This window comes from Narcine bancroftii, unplaced genomic scaffold, assembly GCF_036971445.1.
Source record: "Narcine bancroftii isolate sNarBan1 unplaced genomic scaffold, sNarBan1.hap1 Scaffold_157, whole genome shotgun sequence".
Lineage (NCBI taxonomy): Eukaryota > Metazoa > Chordata > Chondrichthyes > Torpediniformes > Narcinidae > Narcine > Narcine bancroftii.
Window position 1 is genome coordinate 1,370,318 of NW_027211892.1, and position 19,872 is coordinate 1,390,189.

Genomic DNA, 19,872 nt, shown 5'->3' on the forward strand with positions numbered 1-19,872 from the left:
GAGATCCTTATATGGATCTACCCATATTTGCCAATCAATTACAATATTCAGATCCATTTCCCACCTTTGTCTCGACTTAAGAACTCCTCATTTAAAAGTTCCTACTTGTAATGAAGAGGCCATCATCGAAGTAAATTTTTTAACATTTCCTCTAGGAGGAATTTTTATTTCAGTACAACATGGTTGGTCCGAACATATCCTTCAAATATGTTCTTAGTTAGAAATAGCAAAAAAGATTGCTATGAGTTATATGATATTTATTTCTCAGTTGCTCTGATGACATTAATTGACCCCTTTCATAACAATCTTCCACATTTATAATCCCCTTACGAAACCAGCTATCCAGAAATTGATGATCTTTTGAAAAAAATACGATGATTTTGAATCAAAGCCATTCTAGGTGATGAACATTCACTTACACCAATTTAATCATTTATTTTATTCCAGATATTAATCAAATGTTTCAAAATAGTGTATCTTTATCACCAACCATTAATATCAAATCCCACTTGTACATCACATCTTCTGCTTTTCTCTCTCCTATTTTATTTGATGGCAATGTTTCCCTTTCAAAAAAGGAAGCAGGAAATCTCATTTGAGCTGCTCGATAACAATTTTTACAATGAGGAAGCTGTAGTCCTGTCAATGCAGAATTTGCATTGGGTCACTTGTAACATGGGATTCAATCGGAAATGTGTTCACATGACATAAAACCACTATGCAGACTGTTTTCTACGAATAGAATACAAGAGGAGGGTTGTCTAGGTCTTCCACAGGATTTAGATCACAAGATATAGGAGCAGAAGTAGGCCCATCGAGTCTGTTCCACCATTCTTCCACTCAGCCCCACTGACCAACTTTCTCCCCATAACACTTGATTCCTTGATTAATCAAATACCTGTCAATCTCTGCCTTAAATACACCCAATGACCTCAGTTTCACAGATTCACAACCCATTGACAAAATCAATTTTTGCACATCTGTTTTATCACCTTTTTATCCTGAAATTATGCTCTCTTGTCGTAGAATCACCTACCATGGGAAGCATCTTTGGCATATCTTCCAGCATTTGAAATGCCTCTTAGGTCCCCCTTATCCTTCTGTACTCCAACTAGTACAGTCGAAGAGTCAACAATTGTTCCTCATACACTAACCCTTTCATTCCTGATATTCAAGTAAATCATCTCTGAACCTTCTCCAACACCAGCACATCTTTTCTCAAATACGGCATCCAAAACTCTAATACTGATTGAATGGAAAGGAATTCTCCAATGACACATACACAACAGTTAAATGATATTTACAAAAAAAATATTGAAGAGTAAATTAATAACTTTCAAAAGATGCCAGGACCGTTTAATGGACTATTATCATAACCTAAAAAATTAGGGTTGTTCAGAAGCTTGGTGCAGTGTTACGAGACCGGAGGATCTCAAAACCCAGCAGCAATAGATATTCACCAGAAAAATGGTTGCTTAAACAAAAGTTGATTTTAATTATCTTTAAACATGAACATGGAATTACACTTTAACTTATCACTATTTTACTACTTGAACTTACTTTATCTAACTTAACCCCCTTCTAATTCTAAGTGCACATGTGTGTAATGTGTGTGTAAGCTCAGAAAAGTTCTTTGGTTCACAGTCTCATTCCTCCAAATTCACTGGTTGCAGGCCATTCTTACACTGTGCCCAGAATTTAACATATATAAAGTTCACCAGGCTATGGTGCTCGAAAGGTAAATGTTTACCGTTCAGGAAGGTTTATGTTGGTTTTCAGAGAGAGGTGTGTTTTTCAGGGAAGTATTAGGGTGTTTTTGACTCAATGTACCAGCATCTGAAGTCCGTTATCTCTTCAGAAAGCTTTGATAGCTTTAGCGTGGAGAAGTGCTGAGCCAGGACTTTGCAGGTATTTAAGGGTGTGTGTGGGCAGGGTTTGTTCTGGACCAACAATCTCACCAAATGACTCTGCTTGAAATCAAGATTCAAACCATTTTGAGAAAAACAACAGGAATTGTTCAACAAGAGCCTGGTGTTCCCTGATGAGTTTTCTTTCAATAGTGGAAATGATTTTTTTTAAAAGCCCGTTAATCTTCCTGATACAGATCTTTGTATTTAACTGTCGGGTTGCAACCTGTTGTTAACTTGGAGGTCTTTAATGGGGTTACTGGGAGGAATCTTTGCTTTAACCAACCAGTTCTATTACAATTTTCCAGCTGTAGGATGCAGTGCAGTTGCTTGCAAGTTTAGCAAGTGGGATTAAGATGTGAAACTACAAGTCACAGCACCATTTTTGTTTTTGAAAATGCAAATATGAAAATTTTAACTTTGGTCTCCTTGGTTTGCTGAAGTTTACAGAGGAGATGTTGGGTCAAGCTGAGAAGACAGTGTTGGATGCCCATTTGGTGAATCTGCTGGGCAAAGCAGAAAGCACAAAACGAGGGTCTAACAAAATAATGAAGCAGACTGAAGTGCCATTGAACCAAATCCAAGTAAAGAATTTAATTTTGTGCGGCGTACTTAAGAGACCTATTTAAATGAACAAAATCTGATTAGAATAGAAGTTTATGGAATGTTTTGAAGTTGCCACAAAAAAATGGAGCATATAAATTAGATGTTGTAAATAAGAGAAATGAACAATACAAAGAGCCTGGTGTCACAGTATCTGCCTCACTCTAATGCACATCACCACTAAACCTTCTTCCCACTGTGAATCTGGTGTCACAGTATCTGACACAGTTAATCGTACATCACTGTTAAACCTCCTCATTGCTCTGAACCCGGTGTCACAGTTTCTGTCTCAGTGCACCATACATCACCGTTAAATCTCCCCACTGTGAAGCTGGTGTCACAGTATCTGACAACGTTTATTACTGTTTTATAGTTTACATTACTGTTATACTTTCTCACCACTGTGAACTCAGTGTCACAGAATATGTCTCATTGTACCATACATCCTTGTTAAACCTTCTCCCCTGTGAAACTGGTGTCACAGTATCTGCCTCAATACATCACCTTTAAACATTCTTCCCATTGTGAACCAGGTGTCACAGTATCTAATACAGTTTTTTGCACATTATTGTTAAACGTTTTCACTGATGTGAACCCATTGTCTTAGTATCGATCTCACTCTACCGTACACCACCGTTAAACAATCTACCCACTGTGAAACTGGTGTCAATGTATCTTCCACAGTTTATAGTACATCACTGTTAAAGCTTTCCACTACTGTGAACTTGGTGTCACAGTATCTGCCAAAGTCTAACTTACATCACCAGTAAACCTTCTACCCACTGTGAGCCTGGTGTTACAGCATCTGCCACAGTTTATCGTACACCCATTAAACATTCTCGCCACTATGAACACGGTGTCACAGTATCTGCCTCAGTTCGCCATACATCACCGTTAAACCTTATCCCCAATGTGGACCTAGTGTCACAGTATCTATCTCAAATGACCATACATTACCACTAAACCTTCTTCACACTGTGAACCTGGTGTCACAGTATCTGACACTTTATCATACATTACTGTTTAACCTTTTCATCCTGTGAATCTTGTGTCACAGTATCAAACTCAGTCTACCATTTATCATCATTAAAGCTTCTCCTCACTGTGGACCTAGTGTCACGGTATCTATCTCAAATTAGCATTCATCACCAGTAAGCTTTCTTCAGACTGTGAACCTGGTGTCACAGTATCTGACACAGTTTCTTGTACATTATTGTTAAACCTTTTCGTGCTGTGAACGTTGTGTCATAGTATCAGACTCAGTCAACCATTCATCATCGTTTAAGCTTTTCCCCCTGTAAACCTGGTGTCACAGTACTGCCCTAGTCTAGCGTACATCACCGATAAAATACCTTTTCACTACTGTGACCTCGGTGTCACAAAATCTGCCAAAGTCTACCGTATACCACGTTAAACATTCTCCCCAGTGTGAACCTGCTGTCACAGTATCTGACACAGGTTATCGTACATTATTTTTAAACCTTTTTCCTAATGTGAATCCATTGTCTTAGTATCTATCTCAGTCTATCGTACATCTCCGTTGAACAATCTCCCCACTGTGAAGCTGGTGTCAGAGTATCTGCCTCTGTCTATTGTATCCCACCATTAAACATTCTCCCAACAGTGAAACCAGTGTCACTTTATCTGCCACAGTTTACCGTACATCATTGTTTATCCTCAACCCCCTGTGTACCCAGTGTCACAGTATCTGCCTCAGTCTACCATAGTTAAATCTTCTTCCAACCGTGACCCTGGGGTCACAGTCTCTTCCACACTTGATTATACATCACTGAAAAACCTTCTCCTCATTGTGAATCCGGTGTCACAGTATCTGCCTCTGTCTTCTGTCATCACCATTAAACCACTCACCACTGTGAACCTGGTGTCAGTTTATCTGCCACAGCTTATTTTTCATCACCCTATATTCTTTTTCCCATTGTAAACCCGGTGTCACGGTATCTGTTTCAGACTCCCCTAAATCACCGTTGAACCTTCTACTCACTGTGGACCCAGAGTCTCAGTATATGCCTCAGTCTACTGAACATCACAATTAAAATGTCTCCCCACTGTTAAATCTGTGTCACGGTATCTGCAACAATGTATCGCGTTTCACGTTTAAACCTCGTCCACACTGTGAACGTGGTGTCACAGTACCTACCACAGTTCGTCGAACCTCAACGTTAAACCATCTCACTAATGTGAACCCAGTTTCACAGTATTCGGCTCCGTCACTGTACATCACTGTTAAACCTTTTACCCACTGTGAACCCGGTACAACAGTATCGGTCTCAGTCTACATTAAATCAATGTTAAACCTTATCCCCACTGTGCACCTGGTGTCACAGAACCTGGTACAGTTTATCGTTAAACTTGTTAAACCTTCTCACTACTGTAAAACTGGTATCACTGTATCTGCAACAGTGTATCGTATAAAACCGTTAAACCTCCTTCCCACTGTGAACCTGGTGTCACAGCAGTATCTGACAGTTTATCATGCGTCACTGATGAACCTCCCCACTATGAATCTGGTGTAACAGTATCTACCTCAGACTCCCATAAAACACCATGAAATCTTTTCCCCACTGTGTACCCGGTGTCAGAGTACAAGCCTCAGTCTACCAAATATCAGCATTAAGCCTTCTCCCCGCTATGAAAATGGTGTCACAGTATCTACCTCAGTCAAACTTACATCACTGTTAAACCTTCTTCATACTGTGAACCTGGTGAAATAATATCTCCCTAAGTCTCCCGAAAATCACCATTAGAATTTCTCCCCACTGTTAACTCTGTGTCACGGTATCTGCAACAATGTATTGCGTTTCACCTTTAAACCTCTTCCACACTGTGAAACTGGTGTTACAGTACCTGTCACAGTTCATTGAACCTCAACGTTAAACTATCTCACTAATGTAAACCCAGTTTCACAGTATCCGTCTCAATCTACCATACATCACCATTAAACCTTCTACCCACTGTGAACCCGGCATAACAGTATATGCCAGAGTTTATTTTGTATCACTGATAAATCTTCTCCCCACTGTGAACCTGGTTTTCACAGTATCTGACACAGTTTATCATTCATCACTGATAAACCTTCTCATTGATCTGAATCCGGTGTCACAGTTTCTGTCTCAGTGCGCCATACATCACGTTAAAGCTGTCCCCCACGGTTCCCCACTGTTTCCCACCAGTTCCCCACTTTTCCCCATGGCTGCCCACTGTTCCACTCATTTCCCAATCTGTTCCCTACTGTTCCCCCATTCTCTACAGTTCGCTATCTGTTCACCACTGCTCCCCACTATTCACCTCTGTTCTCCACTGTTCCTCAGTGATCCCCACTTTTCCCCATCTCTTCCATCCATTCATAATTTTTTCCCACTGTTGCCCTCAATACACCATTGTTCCCCAACAGTTCCCCTCTGTTCCTCACTGTTCCCCACCTGTCACACACTTTTGACCAATGTTCCACACTTTCTCCAATGTTCGCCTTTTGTTCCCCATTGCTCTCCCCTGTTACCCTGTGTTCCCCTCTGTTCCCCACAGTTCTTCACTGTTCCCCACTTTTCTCCTGCTGTTCCTGAACTGTTCCCCACTGTTACCCTCTGTTCCCTATTGTTCTCCATTTCTCCCACTTTTCCTTACTGTTCCACATCTCTTCCCCACTGTTCCCCACAGATCCCAACTGTTACCAACTGTACCCCATGGTTCCCCATTGTTGCCCATCAGATGCTCCTCTGTTTCCAATCTATGCCCCATTTTTCCACATTGTTTCTCACAGTTCTCCACTGTTCACCATCTGTTCCCCACTGCTCCCCAGAATTACCCACTGTTCCCCATGGGTCCAATCTGTTCCCCAGCTGTCCCCCCCTGTTCCACACTCTTCCCTACATTTCCCAACTGTTCTGCATCTGTTCTGCCAAGTGCAAGTGAGGACAAAAATGGAAGGTTAAGACAAATTAATGTGTGGCTGAGGGGTTGGTGTAAAAAACAGGGTTTTGGCTTCTTGGACCATTGGGGTTTCTTTTGGGGAAGACATTACTTTTACAAAAAGGATGGGTTACACCTAAACCCAAAAGGTGTCACTATATTGGCAGCTAGGTTTGGTGCAGCCATCGGATGCGGTTTAAACTAATTTGGCACTGGGATGGGAACCTGTATGATAAGCAAAGGACAGGAAAGATAAAATAGGAAAAGTTGGGTTAGGCAGTGAAAGTAAAAATCAGAAAGAGCAAGGAGGGTGAAAAAAGCAAATCTGAAGGCTTTATATGTTAATGCAAGAAGCATTAGGAACAAGGAAGATGAATTAGCTGTGGAAATTGAGACAAATAAATACGATTTGATTGGGATTACAAAGCATGGCTGCAAGGTGGGAAAGCCTGGGAACTTAACATCCCGGGGTATACAATATTTAGGAGGGGTAGACAAGAAAGAAAAGGGGATGGGGTAGCTTTGATGATGAGAGAAGGAACCGACTCAATTGACATGAAGGATATTAACTCGGAAGATACGGAATCTATATGGGTAGAACTGAGGAATAGCAAGGGGTGGAAAACGTTGGTGGAGATGGTCTATAGGCCTCCAAATAGTAATGTAGAGGTGAGGGAAGGCATAATAAGGGAAATTAGAGAAACGTGCAATAAGGGAACAGCTGTCATTATGGGAGACTTTAATTTACATATCGATTGGACTAGTCAAATTAGTAAAAATACTGAGGAGGAAGATTTCCTTGAATGTTTACGGGATGGTTATCTAGACCAATATGTCGAGGAACCAACTCGGGAGCAGGCCATTTTAGACTGGGTATTATGCAATGAAAAGGGGCTAATCTGCAATCTTGTTGTACGATGCCCTTTGGGTAGGAGCGATCACACTATGATTGAATTCTCACTCAACATGGAGAGTGAAGAAATAATAACCGAGACCAGGGTCCTGAATTTAAATAAAGTGAATTATGATGGTATGAGACGGGAGTTGAGTAAGATTGATTGGGTGGTTTATGGGGTGGGGGGGGGGAGGTGTTGACGGTGGATAGACAATGGAAAGCATTCAAAGATCTAAAGGAAGAATTGCAGAAATCGTTTATACATAAAAGTAAACCAAGAAAGGTGACTCAACCGTTGATAACAAGGGGAATTAGAGACAGCATTAGGTCCAAAGGGAGAGCATATCAATTGGTCAAAAAAAGTACCAAATGCGAAGACTGGGAACAGTTCAAGATGCAGCAAAGGAGGAGAAAGGGATTAATCAAGAGGGAAAAAAAAATTATGAAAGTAAGCTTGCGGCAAACATAAAAACCAACTGCAAAAGCTTTTATAGATATGTCAAGAGGAAAAGATTGGTGAAATCCAGAGTAGGTCCCTTTCAGTCAGAATCAGGGGAATATATAATGGAGAATAAGGAAATGGCAGACCAATTAAATTCTTACTTTAGATCTGTTTTAACAAGAGAGGATACAAATAACCTCTGAAGGATATTGGGAAACATACAAGGGAGGAGCTGAAATAAATCAGTATTTCTAAGGACATGGTCTTGGGAAAATTGAAGGGATTGAAGGCCAATAAATCCCAAGGGCCTGATAATCTACATTCTTGGGTACTTAAAGAAGTGGACATTCAGATAGTAGATGCTTTAAAATTATTTTCCAGAACTCGATAGACTCAAGATCATGGATTGGAGGGTAGCTAATGTTACCCCACTATTTATAAAGTGGGGTAGAGAAAAAGTGGGGAATTATAGGCCAGTGAGCCTTACATCAGTAGTGGGCAAAATGATGGAATCCATTATTAAGGATGTAATAGCGAAGCATATGACTAGCAGAGAAGGAATCGGACAGAGTCAACATGGATTTACAAAAGGTAAATCGTGCTTGACAAATCTATTGGAATTCTTTGAGATGGTGACAGGTAAAATAGATGGAGGAGAGCCAGTGGATGTGGTGTACCTGGATTTCCAAAAGGCCTCGATAAGTTCCACATAAATGACTGGCATGCAAAATCAAGGCTCATGGGATTGGGGGCAAAGTATTGATGTGGATTGAGAACTGGCTGGCAGATAGAAGACAGAAGTTTGGGATAAACGGCACATTTTCTGAGTGGCAGGCGGTGACCAGTGGGGTGCCACAGGGATCTGTACTGGGACCCCAGCTGTTCACAATTTACATTAATGATTTAGATGAGGGGATTGGATGTAATATCTCCAAATTTGCAGACGACACTAAGCTAGGAGTGGTTGTGTGCACAGAAGAGGGGGTCAGGAAGCTCCAGTGTGATTTGGATAAATTGGGGGACTGGGTAGATACATGGCAAATGTACTACAATGTGGATAAATGTGAGGTTATCCACTTTGGTAATACAAACCAGAGGGCAGATTACTTTTGAATGGCAATAGATTGGGAGATGGGGAAGTGCAGAGAGACCTAGGGGTTCTTGTGCACCAGTCACTGAAGGCGAGCATGCAGGCGGTTAAAAAGGCAAATGGTATGTTGGCCTTCATATCAAGAGGATTTGAGTATAGGAATAAGGATACCTTACTGCAGTTGTACAGAGCCCTGGTGAGACCACTCCTTGAGTATTGTGTGCAGGTTTGGTCGCCTTATCTGAGGAAGGATGTTTTTGCAATGGAGGGAGTGCAAAGGCAATTCACCAGGCTGATACCTGGAATGACAGGAATAACTTCTGAGGAAAGATTGCACAATTTGCGATTGTACTCTCTGGAGTTTAGAAGATTGAGAGGGGATCTCATAGAGACATATAAAATTCTGGCAGGACTGGACAGAATGGATGGGAAGGGATATTTCCAATGGTGGGGGAGTCCAGAACCCAGGGCCATGGTTCGAGGATAATAGGCAAACCATTTAGAACCGAGATGAGGAGGAATTTCTTTACCCAGAGGGTGGTGAATCTGTGGAATTCATTGCCACAGAGGGCAGTAGAGGCAGGTTCATTGAATATATTTAAGAGGGAATTGGATATTTTTCTTCAGTATAAGGGAATTCGGGGTTATGGAGAGAAGGCGGTGACGGGGTACTGAACTTTAAAATCAGCCATGATCTTATTGAATGGCGGAGATGGCTCGAAGGGCCTAATGACCTACTCCTGCTCCGATCTTCTATGTTTCTGTTTCTGCCCTGTTGCCCATTTTCCCCAATCTTCCCCCCCACAGTTCTACACTGCTCCCCACTGTGCCTCTCTGTTCCTCATTCTTCCCCTCTTCCCCATAGTTCTTCACTGTTCCCCACTGTTCCATAGTGTTGACATTGTTCCCCATTGTTCGCCATGGGTCCATAGTGTTCCCCATCATTTCCTAATCTGCTTCCCACTGTTCCCCACAGTTCCCCTGTTCTCCATTTGAACCCCCTGCTCCACACTGTTCCCTATTTTTCCCCACTATTCTGCATCTGTTCCACCCTGCTCCCCACTGTTCTCCAGCTGTCCCCATTCCACATTTATCCCACTATTCCCCAACTATTCTCCACTAATCCCGACTTTTCCCTTCTGTTCCCAGCTGTTCCCCATCTGTTACCAACATTTGTCCACTGTTACTCGCTTGTTCTCCACTGTTCGACACCTGTTCTCCACTGTGCCCCACTATGCCCCTCTGTTCCCCACTGCTCCTCATTCTTCCCCCTGTTGAGAAACAGCTGGGGAACAGAGGGGCAGAGTGGAGAACAGAGGGGAAAAGTGGGGAACTGTGGGGAATAGTCAGGAACAGGTGTGAACCACTGGGGAACAGAGGTATATATGGGGAACAGATGGGGAACAGTGGAGAACATTGGGAAAAATGGGCAACAGTGCAGAACAGTTGATGGGGAACAGTGGGTTAAATGGGGAACAGAGGGCAAAAGTGGGGAACAGTGGGAATAATGCAGAACAGTGGGGAAAAGTAGGGAACAGAATGGAACCGGGGGGACAGCTGGAGACCAGTATGGAACCGTGGGTAACACTGTAGAACAATGGGGATCGGAGGGGAATAGTGGGGAGCGGGGGGGGGGATCAATGAGGAAAGGAGAACAGTGGGGAACAATGTTCTGCACTGTTCCCCAACGTACCCCATGGTTCCTCATTGTTGACCAGCAGAAGCTCATCTGTTTTCCAACTGTTCCCCACTTTTCCACACTGTTTCCCACAGTATTCCACTGTTCACCATCCATTCCCCACCATGAAATATAAAGTGTTCACAATTCTTACTCTGGAGACAAAGTTTTGAAGAACAGGTTCATATTTATTTCGAGTCTGCAGAGTCGGGTGTCCCTGGTCTGGAGACACACTGGAAGTTCAGAATCATCACTCTTTTGTACAGTCCCATGCTCAACATCACCCCACCTTCATTTACCTTCTTCCAATCAGAATCCCAATACATTACAACATTCTCCTTCTCCCTTCCATCAATCCAGGTATCGCTCAGTTCTTCCCTCTTCATACATTGCCTGTTCATGTCTCTATTAGGCAATCGCAGTACGAGCTATAGACTACCTTAGGTCACTGTACCAACCTGAACCAGTTCCTTGCATCCTTGGGGCTTGAGATAAGAAGGGGCCCACTGGCTAGTACTGTTTACTCTCAAGCTCTTATCTACATACTTTGCATTCCATCATTTTTCACAGAATGGTGCGAGTTTAATCATATTCAACCGTTTTTCACAATTCCTCCTTTTTTCTCGTTATCATGTATTTCTGATTAAACTGCATTATTGTTCACCTTTTGTTTCCTCAAATTGTACGAGTTGAATTTGTCGTTGTTCATCTGCCATGGGATTTTTTAATACCACCTGCTTCGCTCCAATAGCTGAGCAAATGGATCTCATGATAAAACATCGTAGGATGGCTGATCCAATCAATAAGCCCACTAGAATCATTCAACCAGATATAGCAAAGTGCATTAACTATGGCCGCCAACCTCCGAATTTCCAATCTCCCCATGTCCAATCACCTCCTTTTTCATATTTATCTCTAGTCTCCTGGATCTTCTCTCTACACTTTTTAATATGGACCTCCAAATCCGAGATATTAGCTGATTCATCCGGGATGTATGTGTAACATTCAGAACCAATTAAAGGACAAGTCCTCCCTTTCTCTGTCAAAATAAAATCAAGGACCATGCATTTTTGGAGGACTGTAAGTTGCATGGTGGCCATTTCTGTATTTATTGCCCGGACTTGGGATTGGACTTCCCCAAGTACCAGGTTCGTATTATTTACTAGTTCATCTAGGGTGGCTGCTATACTTGAATCTCAACTGCACTTTGTGCAGCTCCATATGTTGGGAAAAACCTCCACATGAGACGATCTCCTTCAGTCACCCTTTTGCTTTTCCCATGGGACAAGCCTAGTACAGGTAGCTGGTTAAGTTCACGGACATGGGGAATTAAGTAAGCCAGGTAACAACATCCACTCCAACCTTTAGGTGTACAGGTCAATATAAGTCCTTTTGTCTGATTCCAACATTCCTTTTCCCCGGGTAACCATGAATAAATTTTACGTCCACACACCCAATATGTGCCATTTACCGGGTGCGGGATTCACAGTCATGTGACGGTCCAATTCTTCATGAAATTGTAAACTCCTAGTTGGTTTCTCAAAAGGAAGCAACTCTCCAGACTGAGGAGTTGGTGACTTTGTTGGTTTTGGTCGTATCGATTACCCTTTGTATTTATCTTCAGTGGTTGGATCACTGTTGCTGGGCAAGGTCTATATATCAAATAATTTGTGTAGGGAGAGAGGGATTGCTACTAAGGGGACTCCTGACTTGCCATGGTGTGGTATTTTCGCAGAAACCCAACAATCTGTTTGATTTTGGTTCTTAGCATAGTTAGTACATAGAGAGATAAAATAATTTTTAGGTTCATCACGCAAAGTTATGATATCTATAAGTCAAATTGAAATAGTAAGCGGAAAAGTTTCATTATTGTAGTTTTCTGTTCTGTTCCTTTTTACTCCTCTTTCCTTCCTTCTGTGGCTGGTGGTGGGACCACAGGTCCCTTTATTCTTTTTTTAAAGTTTTTTTTCTTCACACTTTGAGTCATATTCACCAAAATACCTACAAACGTTTCCCTCTTGAATATATAGTGTCATTCTTTCCCCTTTTCCCCCCTCCCTTCCCTCCCTCCTTCCCACCCCCCTCCCCACCCACTAAACATTCAACATATACAATGCAATAAACCCATTAAACAATGTCATCACACAATGAAATAGACAAGAAAATTGTGTCATCTACTTTTATACACTGGGTCAGTTCATTTCGTCTACTTCTCATTCTGTCATTTTAAGGGGTGGTGGTCCGCGGTAGGACCTCTCTGTTGTTTTCCATGTACGGTTCCCAAATTTGTTCGAATACTGTGATGTTATTTCTTAAATTATATGTTATTTTTCCAATGGAATACATTTATTCATTTCCATGTACCATTGCTGTATTCTCAGGCGATCTTCTGATTTCCAGGTTGACATTGTACATTTTCTTGCTACAGCTAAGGCTATCATAATAAATCTTTTTTGCGCTTCATCCAAATCGAGGCCACGTTCTTTACTTCTTATATTACTTAGAAGAAAATTCTCTGGATTTTTTTGATATGTTATTTTTTGTGATTTTATTTAATACCTGATTTAGATCTTCCCAAAACTTTTCCACTTTCTCACATGCCCAAATTGAAATCTACTGTTGTTCCCGTTTCCTTCTTACAGCGATAACATCTGATATAGTTGGGTCCCATTTATTTAACTTTTCCTTTGTGCAGTCTGCTTTTTCTGTGGTCAATAGTACTAGATATGGTCTGTTCCACCGGGGCTGAAGCTTTTCTTCTTTCCATGAATTAATCAGGACCCAGTCACCAGCATTCACAGAGTGGATAGGGAAATCCAGAGGTGAGCTCTGCACCAGCAGACCCTTAGCTTTTAAATCTGCAAGAGAACGAGAGACTGCCAGTAAATAATTCTTTAAAAACACATCATTATTTTTGACTGTAGGTATTCCTTCTATCCGCCCCAAATATGGGAGTCCAAATAACATCTCGTAAGGGGATATTTTAATGTTTTGTCATGGGGCTGTCCTAATTCTGAGAAGAGTTATTGGTAAGCACTTGGTCCAGGGTAATTTAGTCTATTCTTTTAGTTTTGTAATTTGCATTTTTAAAGTGGCATTCATTTGTTCCACTCTGGATGCCTTGGAGTATGCAGCTTCCATTTTATCCCTAAGGTTTCACAGACCAGGCTGTAAATTTTAGAAGCGAAGTGCTTTCCCCGATATGAATTGATGGATTCGGCTATTCCATATCGGGGTACAATTTTTTCCAGTGGCATTGACGGTGGGGTACGCTTCAACCCATCTCGTGAAATGGTCCACTACTGCTAGTAGAAATTTCCATCGCTGGACCTTAGGGAGTTTGGTGAAATCCACTTGTATCCGCTGAAATGGCCAGATTGCTAAAGGTGGTCCTCCTCCAGGCATAGCTTTCATAACTTTCTTATTAACCTTTAAACAGATCACACAGCCGTTCACTGCCTGTCTTGCTAGGATATAGACTCCTCTGCAGGCATAAGTTTGTAAGAATGCATCACACAGTGCTTGCACTCCCCAGTGGGAGCGTGAGTGCAGTTCTCCTAGTATCTGCTGGGTGATTTCTTTATTTAACAATTGTCTTCCATCGGGGAGCCACCATTTTCCGTCTTCTTTGCTCCCATCTTTTCCATTTTTTTCTTCTTCAGGGAGGGAAAAGATAGGACCTTCTTCAGCCCTTCCTGAGAGGTATCAGAGCCATCAGGTGGATGTACTTTTCCTGATCGTGCCGCTTGTTGGGTCAGTTCATCAGCCATCCGATTTCCTCGTGCTTTTGGTGAGTTCCCCTTCTGATGACCTGGTACATGTACTGTGGCAATTCTTTCTGGTTTGATTAATGCTTCCAAAGTCTTTTCAGTTAGTCGCTCATGAGTCAGTTCTTTTCCTCTTGTTGTTATCATCCCTCGTGCTTTCCAAATTTTCCTAAATGTGTGTACCACTCCAAATGCATATTTCAAATCTGTATATATGTACCTTCCTGCCCTCCCAACAGTTCCCACAAGTCCCCAGAGTTCCCCATCAGTTCCCTATCTGTTCTAAACTGTTTCCCACTGTTCTTCACCTATTCCACACCTGTTCTCCACTGTTCCGCCTGCTGTTTCCCCACTTTACCAATCCATTCCCTCTGCTCCCTTTGGTTCCCCTCTGTTCTGAAGTGTTCCCCACAGTTCCCCACTTTTTCCAATCCGTTCCACCTGCTCCCTTTCGTTCCCCTCTGTCCTGCATTTTTCCCCACGGTTCCCCACTTTTTCAAATCCGTTCCCCCTGCTCCCTTTTGTTCCCCTCTGTCCTGCATTTTTCCCCACGGTTCCCCACTTTACCAATCCATTCCCCCTGGTCCCTTTGGTTCCCCTCTGTTCTGCATTGTTCCCCACGTTTCTCCACTTTTTCCAATCCGTTCCCCCTGCTCCCATTGGTTCCCCCCTCTGTTCTGCAGTGTTCCTCACAGTTCTCCATCATTACCAATCCGTTCCCTCTGCTTCCTTTGATTCCCTACTATCATGCATTTTTCCACAGTGTTCCCCACTTTTAACAATCCGTTCCCCCTGCTTCCTTTGATTCCCCACTATTCTGCATTTTTCCACAGGGTTCCCCACTTTTTCAAATCTGTTTCCCCTGCTCCCTTTGGTTCCCCACTGTTCTGCAATTTTCCCCAATTCTCCACTTTTTTCTAATCTGTTCCCTCTGCTCCTTTGGCTCCCATCTGTTCTGCAGTTTTCCCCACGGTTCTCCACATTTTTTCCAATCCGTTCCACCTGCTCCCTTTGGTTCTCCTATGTTCTGCAGTGTTCCCTACGCTTGCCCACTTTTTCCAATACGTTCCCCCTGCTCCCTTTGGTTCTCTCTATATGCAGTGTTCCCCATGATTCTCCACATTTTTTACATTCTGTACCCCCTGCTCCCTATGGTTCCCCTCTGCCCTGCAGTGTTCCCCATGTTTCCCCACTTTTTCCAATCCATTCCCCCTACTTCCTTTGGTTCACCTCTGTTTTGCAGTGTTTCCCACGTTTCCCCACTTTTTCAAATCTGTTGCCCCTGCTCCCTTTGGTTCCCCTCTGTTCTGGAGTGTTCCCCACGCTTCCCCACTTTTTCCAATCCATTTCCCCTGCTCCCTTTGGTTCCAATCTATTGTGCAGTTCTCCTCACGATTCTACACTTTTTCCAACCTGTACACCCTGCTCCCTTTGGTTCCCCTCTGTCCTGCAGTGTTCCCCACGTTTACCCACTATTTCCAATCCGTTCCCCCTGCTTCTTTAGGTTCACCTCTTTTCTGCAGTGTTCCCCATGGTTCCTCACTTTTTCCAATCCTTTCCCCCTGCTCCCATTGCTTTTCCACTGTTCTGCAGAACTCCCCACGATTCCCCACTTTTTCCAACCTGTACCCCCTGCTCCCTTTGGTTCCCCTCTATTCTGCAGTTTCCCCACGGTTCTCCACATTTTTTCCAATCTGTTCACCCTGCTACCTTTAGTTCCCCTCTGTCCTGCAGTGTTCCCCACGATTCCCCAGTTTTTCCAATCCGTTCACCCTACTCCCTTTGCTTCCCCTCTGTTCTGCAGTGTTCCCCACAGTTCTCCACCTTTTCCAATCCGTTCCCCCTGCTCCATTTGGTTCCCCAATCTTCTGCATTTTTCCATACGGTTCCCCACTTTTTCCAATCTGATCCCCCTGCTCCCTTTGATTCACTACTGTTTTGCAGTGTTCCCCACTTCTCAACTTTTTTCCAATATGTTCGCCCTGCTCCCTTTCATTCCCCTCAGTTCTGCAGTGTTTCCCATGTTTCCCCACTTTTTCTAATCCATTCCCCCTGCTCCCATTCGTTCCCCTCTTTCCTGCAGTGTTCTCCACGGTTCCCCTGTTTTTCCAATCCTTTCACCCTGCTTCCTTTGGTTCCCCTCTGTTCTGCATTTTCCCCACGGTTCTCTACATTTTTTCCAATCTGTCCCCCCTGCTCCGTTTGGTTCCCCTGTGTTCTTTAGTGTTCCCCATGCTTCCCCACTTTTTGCAATCTGACCCCCCTGCTCCCTTTGGTTCCCCTCTGTCCTGCGGTGTTCCCCACGGTACCCCTCTTTTTCCAATCCGTTCCCCATGCTCCCTTTAGTTCCCCACTCTTCTGCATTTTTCCATTTCGTTCCCCACTTTTTTGAATCTGATCCCCCTGCTCCCTTTCGTTCCCCTCTGTTCTGCAGTGTTTCCCAAGTTTCCCCACATTTTCCAATCCGTTCCCGCTGCTGCCTTTGGTTACCCACTGTTTTGCAGTGTTCGTCATGGTTCCGCTCTTTTTCCAATCTGTTCTCCATGCTCCGTTTAGTTCCCCTCTATTCTGCTGTTTTCCCCAAGGTTGCACACTTTTTCGAATCTGTTCACCCTGCTCCCTTTGGTTGCCCTCTGTCCTGAAGTGTTCCCCACTTTTTCCAATCCATTCCCCCTGCTCCCATTCATTCCCCTCTATCCTGCAGTGTTCTCCACGGTTCCCTACTTTTTCCAAACTGTTCCCACTGCTCCCTTTGGTTCTCCTCTGTTCTGCAGTGTTCCCCACGGTTCCCCACTTTTTCCAATCCGTTCACCCTGCTCCCATTGTTTCCCCACTCTTCTGCATTTTTCCACACCGTCCCCCACTTTTTCCAATCTGTTCCCCCTGCTCCCTTTGGTTCCCCACTGTTCTTCAGTGTTCCCCACGCTTCCCCACTTTTTCCAATCTGTACCCCCAGGTCCCTCTGGTTCCCCTCCTTTCTGCAGTGTTTCCCACGATTCCCCACTTTTTCTAACCTGTACCCCCTGCTCCCTTTGGTTCCCCTCTGTCCTGCAGTGTTCCCCACGGTTCTCCACATTTTGTCCAATCTGTTCCCAAGCTCCCTTTGATTCCCCTCTGTTCTGCATGTTCTGCAGTGTTCCCCACGGTTCCCCACTTTTTCCAATCCATTCCCCCTGCTCCCATTCATTCCCCTCTGTCCTGCAGTGTTCCCCACGGTTCTCCACATTTTTTCCAAAATGTTCGCCCTGCTCCATTTCGTTCCCCTCTGTTCTGCAGTGTTTCCCACGTTTCCCCACATTTTCCAATCCGTTCCCGCTGCTGCCTTTGGTTACCCACTGTTTTGCAGTGTTCGTCATGGTTCCGCACTTTTTCCAATCTGTTCTCCATGCTCCGTTTAGTTCCCCTCTATTCTGCTGTTTTCCGCTAGGTTGCACACTTTTTCGAATCTGTTCACCCTGCTCCCTTTGGTTCCACTCTCTCCTGCAGTGTTCCCCACGGTTCCCCACTTTTTCCAATCCATTCTCCCTGCTCCCATTCATTCCCCTCTATCCTGCAGTGTTCTCCACGGTTCCCCACTTTTTCCAAACTGTTCCCACTGCTCCCTTTGGTTCTCCTCTATTCTGCAGTGTTCCCCACGGTTCCCCACTTTTTCCAATCCGTTCACCCTGCTCCCATGTTTTACCCACTCTTCTGCATTTTTCCACACCGTCCCCCACTTTTTCCAATCTGTTCCCCCTGCTCCTTGGGCTCCCCTCTGTTCTGCTGTTTTCCCCACGGGTTCCACTTTTTCCAATCTGTTCCCCCTGCTCCCTTTGGTTCCCCTCTGTTCTTCAGTGTTCCCCACGCTTCCCCACTTTTTCCAATCCTTTCACCCTGCTCCCTTTGGTTCCCCTCTGTCCTGCATTGTTCCCCAAGATTCACCACGTTTTCCAACCTGTACCTCCTGCTCCCTTTCGTTCACGTCTGTCCGGCAGTGTTCTCCACGTTCCCCACTTTTTCAAATCCATTCCCCCTGCTCCCTTTTGTTCCCCAGTGTTCTGCAGAACTGCCCACGGTTCCCCACTTTTCCGAGCTGTTCCCCCTGCTCAATTTTGTTCCACTGTGTTCTGCAGTGTTCCCCACATTTTTCCAATCTGTTACCCCTGCTCCCTTTGGTTCCCCTGTGTTCTTCAGTGTTCACCACACTTCCCCACTCCTTCCAATCTGTACCCCCTGCTCCCTTTGGTTCCCATCCATTCTGCAGTGTTTCCCACGATTCCCCAATTTTCCAACCTGTACCCCCTGCTCCCTTTGGTTCCCTCTGTCCTGCAGTTTTCCCCACGGTTCCCCACTTTATCCAATCCATTCCCCCTGCTCCCTTTGGTTCCCCACTCTTCTGCATTTTTCGATACGGTTCCCCACTTTTTCCAATCCGTACCCCCTGCTCCCATTCGTTCCCCTCTGTTCTGCAGTGTTCCCCACGGTTCCCCACTTTTCCGAGCTGTTCCCCCTGCTCCCTTTGGTTCCGCTCTGTTCTGCATTGTTCCCCATGATTCTCCACATTTTTTCTATTCTATTCCCATGCTCCCTTTGGTTCCCCTCTGTTCTGCAGTTTCCCACGGTTCTCCACATTTTTTCTAATCTGTTCCCCCTGCTCCCTTTGGTTCCCCTCTGTTCTGCAGTGTTCACTACGCTTCCCCACTTTTTCCAATACGTTCCCCCTGCTCCCTTTGGTTCTCTCTTTATGCAGTGTTCCCCACGATTCTCCACATTTTTTCCATTCTGTACCCCCTGCTCCCTATGGTTCCCCTCTGCTCTGCAGTGTTCCCCACGTTTCCCCACTTTTTCCAATCCATTCCTCCTACTTCCTTTGGTTCACCTCTGTTCTGCAGGGTTTCCCACGGTTCCCCACTTTTTCCAATCTGTTCCCCCTGCTCCCTTTGGTTCCCCTCTGTTCTGGAGTGTTCCCCACGCTTCCCTACTTTTTCCAATCCATTTCCCCTGCTCCCTTTGGTTCCAATCTATTGTGCAGTGCTCCTCACGATTCTGCACTTTTTCCAACCTGTACACCCTGTTCCCATTCATTCCCCTCTTTCCTGCAGTGTTCCCCACGTTTACCCACTTTTTCCAATATGTTGCCCCTGCTCCCTTTGGTTCCCCTCTGTTCTGCATTTTTTCACACGGTTCCCTACTTTTTCCAATCCGTTCCCCCTGCTTCTTTAGGTTCACCTCTGTTCTGCAGTGTTCCCCACGGTTCCTCACTTTTTCCAATCCTTTCCCCCTGCTCCCATTGGTTTCACACTGTTCTGCAGAACTCCCCACGATTCCCCACTTTTTCCAACCTGTACCCCCTGCTCCCTTTGGTTCCCCTCTATTCTGCAGTTTCCCCACGGTTCTCCACATTTTTTCCAATCTGTTCCCCCTGCTACCTTTAGTTCCCCTCTGTCCTGCAGTGTTCCCCACGGTTCCCCAGTTTTTCCAATCCGTTCCCCCTGCTCCATTTGGTTCCCCAATCTTCTGCATTTTTCCATACGGTTCCCCACTTTTTCCAATCTGATCCCCCTGCTCCCTTTGATTCCCTACA

General features: G+C 44.4%; 1 long non-coding RNA gene across 1 annotated transcript in view; it reads left to right on the forward strand.

Annotated features, from left to right (window-relative positions):
- The window catches only part of LOC138750511 (uncharacterized), a 503,134-nt gene that overhangs the window by 9,399 nt on the left and 473,863 nt on the right, over positions 1-19,872 (forward strand). Inside the window, exon 2 of the long non-coding RNA XR_011349370.1 lies at positions 14,205-14,332. This is a non-coding gene — a long non-coding RNA (uncharacterized lncRNA). The remainder of the gene's footprint in view (positions 1-14,204; positions 14,333-19,872) is intronic.